This window comes from Apteryx mantelli, chromosome 7, assembly GCF_036417845.1.
Source record: "Apteryx mantelli isolate bAptMan1 chromosome 7, bAptMan1.hap1, whole genome shotgun sequence".
NCBI lineage: Eukaryota > Metazoa > Chordata > Aves > Apterygiformes > Apterygidae > Apteryx > Apteryx mantelli.
This window is the reverse complement of record NC_089984.1, coordinates 2,597,978-2,605,111: the sequence shown is the minus strand read 5'-3', so window position 1 is coordinate 2,605,111 and position 7,134 is coordinate 2,597,978. Positions and strand designations below refer to the sequence as shown.

At 58.0% G+C, this 7,134-nt stretch overlaps 1 non-coding gene across 1 annotated transcript; it reads right to left on the bottom strand.

Annotated features, from left to right (window-relative positions):
* Nucleotides 1–569: 569 nt before the first annotated feature.
* Nucleotides 570–642, bottom strand: TRNAK-UUU (transfer RNA lysine (anticodon UUU)). The gene has a single exon. It is a non-coding gene; the product is annotated as a tRNA-Lys (tRNA).
* Between the last annotated feature and the right edge of the window lie 6,492 nt (nucleotides 643–7,134).

Here is a 7,134-nt window from a genome sequence, read left to right as displayed (position 1 = left end):
GGGAGGGAAGCCACACGTCAGCAGTTTGTGACTTCCCGATTTTGTTAGGCTCTTGTCCTGCAAGATCTATTTTTGCTGCTCCTTTCTCATCTTCTCAAGGCCTTCCTGTGGTAAATCTAATCCAATCCTTTCCTGAGGGAACTTTTCCTCTTAGAAACTGGTGAGGCACTTCTCCCGGTTTGCAATAGTGCAAGTGACTGCTCTGTCGCAATGGCTGCAGCCCTGAAGGACACCAAAGACGAGAAGACCCTTGTGCTCAGAGCTGTGCAAAAGAGTAACTCTCTCAGGCTCCGCCTAGGAGAGTTCGCCAGCTGGAGTCTAGGTAGTGAGCGGCAGGCTGCATAGGAGAGACAGTGTGCAATCTAGGAAGAAAGGCAGATGTGTGTCTGAGCTATTTGTGTTGGTTTCATCCTTGAGGAAGGATAGAGAGAGATTGCCTCTTTTGTGGGAGACAGGAGTTGGATGCAAAGAGTTTATTTATGGCTCTAAGGATCGCACTGCCCTTCCGCAGTTGTGGCAGTGCCACCTGTTGTGCAAAGGGGAAAGCAGTGAGTAAAGAGGAAGGCTGTCGCCTGAACAGGGGCTTGAACCCTGGACCCTCAGATTAAAAGTCTGATGCTCTCCCAACTGAGCTATCCAGGCTTCCTGGGAAAAAAAAGAAGCCCAGCTCCGGAGCCCAGCAGGCCAGGGGCTTTCTAAGAAGGTCTACAGAGAGAGAGAGAGAGAGAGAAAAGGAAACCCTAGATCAGTAATTAATACCTTGCAGGAGTGGTGGGCTGTTAACAAACCATTAGCCCCGATGCCAGCACTTGGAAGGCTCTCTTGCCACTTTCCTTTGCTCCCATGCAAGGTCCTGGCAGAGCAGGTGCCTCCTGAGCACCTCCTGGTGGCTGGAGTGGTGGTGCTGCAGCCCCACAGCACCGTCTGTCCCTACTGTAGCGCCTTTTCAGTGGGGCAGGCAGCAGGAGCAGTCCCTCCTCCATACACAGCTCACTCAGGAGAGGTATATCGCAGGCCTTTCCAGAGGCCTGAGCATCTCCACCCAGGGCAGCAGCATGGCAGAGGCTCAGGCACCTCTGTATAAACTCTCTGCTCCTGCTCGGACCCTGTACGGAGCAGCTCGCCAAAGTGCAAGCTTCATGCCCAGTCCTGGGGAGCTTTGGCTCTCTGCCCTGGGGCAGGGACCCCGGGCCCAGAGCCTCCTGCTCTGGAGAGGGGAGGGTGGGTAGATGGGCTGGTCCAGGCAGGGGCAAGGCAGGCTTTGGCAGGACACAGCTCCCTCTGGAACAGCACCTCTCTGTTTTGGAGAGGATTGCTCAGAATGTTTTGAATTCACATCGCTAGGGAGCTGGCAGGATGCTACCCGGAAGGCAAAATACAAACAGCCCATTGAAGGGGGGGGTGTAGCAGCACGCAGCCTTTATGGGCATTCATCTGAGAGGCTTGCTCTGCTCCCAGACTCCTGGTCCCTTTTAGTACAGCCGGCTCAATCACCTTTAGGTTTGCATGGATACTTGCTGACAATCTGATGGCACTCTAAGTAGGAGTGCTTGTAGAAGTATGTTGAAATCCTCCTGTGGAAGAATCGGGATTTATTGGAATGCAGCCTTTTAGGAGTCTCTTCTTGGTAGGAGGAAGTGAAAAAGTGCCTCAGCAAAGGAAAGGCTGCAATCAGAGTATCACAATCCCAGTGAGTGAGTCGGCAACCGGAGGAACTTCTCCCAGCCAGAGCCACTGTCTCAAAAGGTAACAAAGGCAATCCCAGATTTCTATGGAAAACCCGCCTGTGTTTGTTCTTGTGCTCTGAGCATCACAAGGACCTCAAGGAAGAAACCAGCAGAAGCAGCTCAGACACACATCTGCCTTTCTTCCTAGATTGCACACTGTCTCTCCTACACAGCCTGCCGCTCACTGCCTAGACTTCAACTGGCGAACTCGCCTAGGCAGAGCCTGAGAGAGTTACTCTTTTGCACAGCTCCGAGCACAAGGGTCTTCTCGTCTTTGGTGTCCTTCAGGGCTGCAGCCATTGCGACAGAGCAGTCACTTGCACTATTGCAAACCGGGAGAAGTGCCTCACCAGTTTCTAAGAGGAAATGTTGCCTCAGGAGAGGATTGAATTAGATTCACCCCCAGGAGCAGATTTCCTCCAGGAAAGGAAAGCTCTCCCCTCAGTAGAGGAGGATCAGCTTGGGGAACGTTAAAAAAACCAGTTGGGCACACAGCAGTCCATGGGTGCTGATGGGATGCTTGCAGGGTTTTCTCTTTTTCTCTACTGGCTCCACTACTGTTTAATTTCTTCATTAATGACCTGGATGATGGGACCAAGTGCACCTTCAGCAAGCCTGCAGACAATACAAAATGGTCGTGATAGGCTAGAGAAATGGGCCAACAGGAACCTCCTGCAGTTCAGCAGAGGGAAACGCCAAGTCCTACCCCTGGCAAGGAATAACGCCATGTTGCGGGAGCTGGGAGCGTAGAGTCTGGAGAAGAGAAGGCTCAGGAGGGCCCTTGTCTTACCTGGTGAAGGGTATCCTGCACACCTGCTCTGAATTCTAGGACCTACTGCCCTCTCTGTGCTTGAACAAGCTGGAATATGGGACCTCCCCTTTATGCGGCCAGGGGAACTGAAGGACAGTGGACAGGAGGGGGTGCCTGCGGGCGAACCCACAATCTTCCCTCCTCTTGTCATCCAAGGGAAGCCCAAGGCTCTCCTGGCCTCAGCTCCCACCGTATGCTTCTCCTCCCCTCTGTCTCAGCCCACGCAGCCTCCTGAGAGACAGCAAGGCCACAGGCACGTGGACGAGCACCTCGCCAAAGCCTGGCCTTAGCTAGAAAGCTCTCAGGAAGGTCCTGATGACGGTGAAAGAGAGCAGAAGCCCGCAGCTCCCACTCCAAAACCAGACGCCACGGAAAGGCTAAGCAGGAAGCAGGCCATTAGCAGAACACAGGTCAATCAGCACAGCCCCTCGCAGAGCATCCTTTATTTAGCTGCTGACTTTATGGCCCTGCAGCACACCCCTTGGATGAGCCTGCGGGAGGTTCTGGGGCTCTCCGAGTCTCCCCTGGCCGGCACAGCGTGGTTCCCTGTCGCTGGGAAGACAGCATCCCTCTCAGGGCAGGCAGTGCAGTGGGGCCGTAGTATGCAGGCAGCTCCTCCACAGCCAGCCCTGGGGCATTCCCATCGACCCCCTTGCCAGCAGTCTTCAGGGCCGTCTGTAGGGATGTAGGGGCCGGTGCTGGAACCTGGAGCGGCCTGCCCTCCTGTCTCGCCCAGACAGCACCGAGCTGCTGCTCCCAGCATCCGAGCAGCCCTGGGAGGATGCTAATGCTGCCTGGCTGGTGCTGGGGCAGCCTGGTGCCAGCTGGACGCTGTAAGGGGAGGCAGAAAGGTCAGCAGATCCACCCCACACCCGCTGGACTGGTGAGGTCAGAGCAGTGCCCCGCAACTCTCACGGGGGTGGAGAGGCTCCGCCACCCCCACCCTGACCACCCCCTGCCAGGGCCTGCCTGACACCTGCCTCTAGCCCTGGCACCCAGGTCCTCGGCCTCTTACCAGTGCTCTGGCCAGCACAGCCGTCACACTCCCACAGGCCCGTGGCATCCCCCACGGAGGAGCATCGGCGGTGGCTCACACTGGCAGCGCATGAGGAGCACAGCAGCAGTTGCCATGGGCTGCGGAAGCAAACAGGCTGGTGACCACGGAGGCCCCAGCAGGGAGTGATGCCAGGAAGTCTCCCAAGGACAAAGTGGCCAGAGAGGGGCAGTGCCCAGCAGAGCTGCCTGGCCTGGCCCCACCTGGCTGCCAAGAGTCCTTGCTCCCCAAGTGCTGGCTGAGACAAACGAACCTGGGCAGAACCCAGGACCCTGGGGGGCCCCCCACCTTGTTGCAAGCCCTTCAAACATCTGGCCAAGCCACTGCTAAGGCATCTGCCTCCTCTGAGGAGCCCGGGAAACTGCTCCTGCAGAGACTTACCCCTCCTCTTCTGACTGCTCCCTGCCTCCCTGGTAAAGGCACCGGCTGGCATCACAGTGGCTATACGTTCCATATAAGTCTTCAAAGTTCTCCTCTTCCTCCTCCTCCTCCCAAGCCGGTCTTCTGAGGGAGAAGGAAGGAAAGGACATGAGCCTCCCTCACCCCCAGCATCAGTCAGATCCTGACTGCAGGCCCCTGGTCTTCTGCACCCCTTTGTTTTCACCACCTCAGTGAAGCAGGGGACTAGGCTAGCAGGACACTTGGGGGCCAGGCCTCTTTGGGAGTCCCACCCAGGCCTCGCTGGGCCCCCTTCAGGCCTGACGTTCCCCCTCTGCAAAATGGGAATGCCGCCACTGACCTCTGCTCTCAACTGCCTGAGCTGCTTGCGGGGGAAACCAAGAGGGAAGAGCCCTAACAGGAGTTCAGTGGGAGCTCTCCTTGCCCCAGAAGAGCTTTGAGGGAGAGAAGCTGACCCCAGGTGAAAAAAAAAGCAGAAAGCAGCTGGACAGTCTCCGGGAACAGCAAATCCCTCCACAGCTCATAACCACCAATACCCTAATTCTTCCTCAGCCAGTCCCTTTCCTGCGGCAGGAACAGAGCACGGAACATCCCTGTAGGCAGAGCTGTATCATCCTCTCCTCCAGGCACATCTCTCTTGCTGGAGATACAGCCTGTGTGGAGGGACTGTGGGCTGGGCGGGAATTCTCCTCTCTTCTACGCATCGCGAGAGGGAAGAAGAGAACCAACCTGTCAGGTATGCGGATACCCAGGCGCCACATCTCGGGCAGAAACTTCTCACGGTCCTTGCACAAGGGACACGCAAAGTGCTTCAAAGCAGAATGGAGAGCATGTCCCTGCAGGAGAGAGACTACCAGTGTGAGCGGGACACTGCTGCCTGCTGGGCACCTCTGGTCCTTAGGAGGCGGGAGAGGGAAGGGTCTCCTACCTGGATGCAGCTGCGGTGGAACCAGGCGTGCTTGCAGAAGGGACACACCATGGTGCTGTAGGAGGTCCTGTCCTCCACGGGCTCCATGCAGATGATGCACGTGGTGTCCCCATCTTGGTGCGTCTCCACTCTCTGCTCTGGGCGATGCTCCCAGCACAACGACCTGAGCGAAGACAAAGAGGTGAGCCTGCAGGATCTGCAGGAGTCCTTCCTTGTCTCTGGATGAGGCTTCCCATGGCTGTAGAGGCCATCAGCTCTGCAGCGCTCTGTGCACACGTCCCTTTTCCCATGCCTTTCCTCCCAACATGTTCCCCCCGCAAAAGGGCTCGGCATGTGCTGGCTGAGGCTGGGGCTCCACACTTGCTTGAAGGGCCCTGGGACACTCCTGCCAAGCTGGGGGCTTTGCCTGCAGGGTGGAGGCCTTGACAAAAACACACGTTTGCCAGCCTTCAGCCCTTAGGAATCCATCCTGACCCCCCGGGGGCTGAGACCAATGGACTGCCGGGGCATTGCTGATGGCACACCCTCCTGCTCGGCTCCAGCACCACAGGGAAGGGGGAAAAATGGTACATGAGCCCTCCATGCCCTGGATCAGGCCCTGCGGGACACTTGCAGGGGTCACTGCAGGGCAGAGCAGGCAGGTTCCCCAAACGCTTGGCCAGTGACGGCAGCAGGGAGCAGGAGGGGATTTTAGGCGCGGGAGGCTCCAGCCCAAGCAATGGCAGCCCTTACCTGAACTCCCCAAAGAACTGCGAGACGCAGCCCTGTTCGGACCCGCAGGGGAAGTGGAACTTGCGGGTGCACCGCTTCTGCTGGCATGCAACGGTGGCCCCCATCTTTCCACAGACACAGCAGGTCTGCAAAGAGCACAGCAGCCCCCCGCTCACCATCAAGGACACTGGTCAGGGACCTCGAGCTCTGCCCTGCCCTTCAGGGAAGGACACAGGGATCTCTGGGCCTGGCTCGGCTCACGCAGGAGCCTTCTGTTAAAGAGCCCTCACCTTTCCAGCTTGTCCCCAAAACACTCTGCCCATTGGCATCAGGTAAAGAAACCAATCAGGTGACCCTGAGCGGCTGATGGGGAGCCGGGAGTGGCAGCAGGGAATGCCTGCAGCCGGGCTCTCCCTCCTCTCTCAGCATCCCTAGGGAGCTAGCTCCCTTCTTGCCGAGACAGACACGCAGGAGCACTTGGGACTCTCATGCAAGCTGGGCTCTTGACCTCCTGGGAGTGGCTAGGGAAGGCCATGAGGGAGACCAGTCACAGCAACACAGCCCTCCTCCCCTGCTACATCCTTACCTTCTGAGCTGCCCGATTCACTGCCTGCCTGATATCCCCAGGGAGGAACTGGCAGAATCCATCCTCATCGGTGCCTCTCTGGTAAAGCCCTTCAGCAAGATACTGGAAGGCAGCAAAGTGCAGGAGCTCATCAGATCAGTGAGACAGGCACCATTCTTGACGGATTGTCCTGAGCCTTGAGAGACAGCAGGGGCAGGCAGTGCCTAGCTCCTCCTGGGAGTGGGCGAGCTGCAGTAGTCCTCGTCCTTAGACCTCATCCTGAACAAGAAGGCATGGGGAGGGCTGAGCCTCGGGTGTGCTGTGGTATTGCAAGCCACCGACCCAGAGAACTGTGGAGAACAGCTGGTGGACACCACTGCAGAGCTGTTGCTCAGGAAAGCTACTCAAGGACTCCCCGGGGCTGGGCGCATTCTCTTTTGAGCACCAGCTTGGGAGGGCTGGATCTCCCCCACACAGGGAATAGGGTCGCTCAGCAGCACCCGGGTAGGGAGGCTGTGCTGGGAGTGCAGGAGGAGGAGTTGACACCTACAGGGCACCTGGGGCTGCAATTTCACACATGCACACGCGCCCCTTGGGGTGCCAGGGCAAAGCTGTGGGCAGCCCCAGGGGAACTCACCAGGCAAAACTCATGTGCGCGGAGGCCGTCCTCCTGGCACGTCTGCCCGTAGACATCCGGGTCAGAGTGAGCACGGTGACACAGCACACACTCTGGAGGCAGGGAGGGAAGGAGCGAGGGAGAGCACACATCACCCCCACTGAGCACCTCTCGAGGGGCTGGGGAAAGTCAACCTGAGGGATTCCCCCGAGAGAACATCCTCTCTCTGCTGTGCCATGGGGTGCAGCAGGCCTGGAGCTGTTGGAAGGGCCCTTTGGGGCCTCGGAGAGGAAGGGGGGCATTGCCGGCATGTGCATCACAAC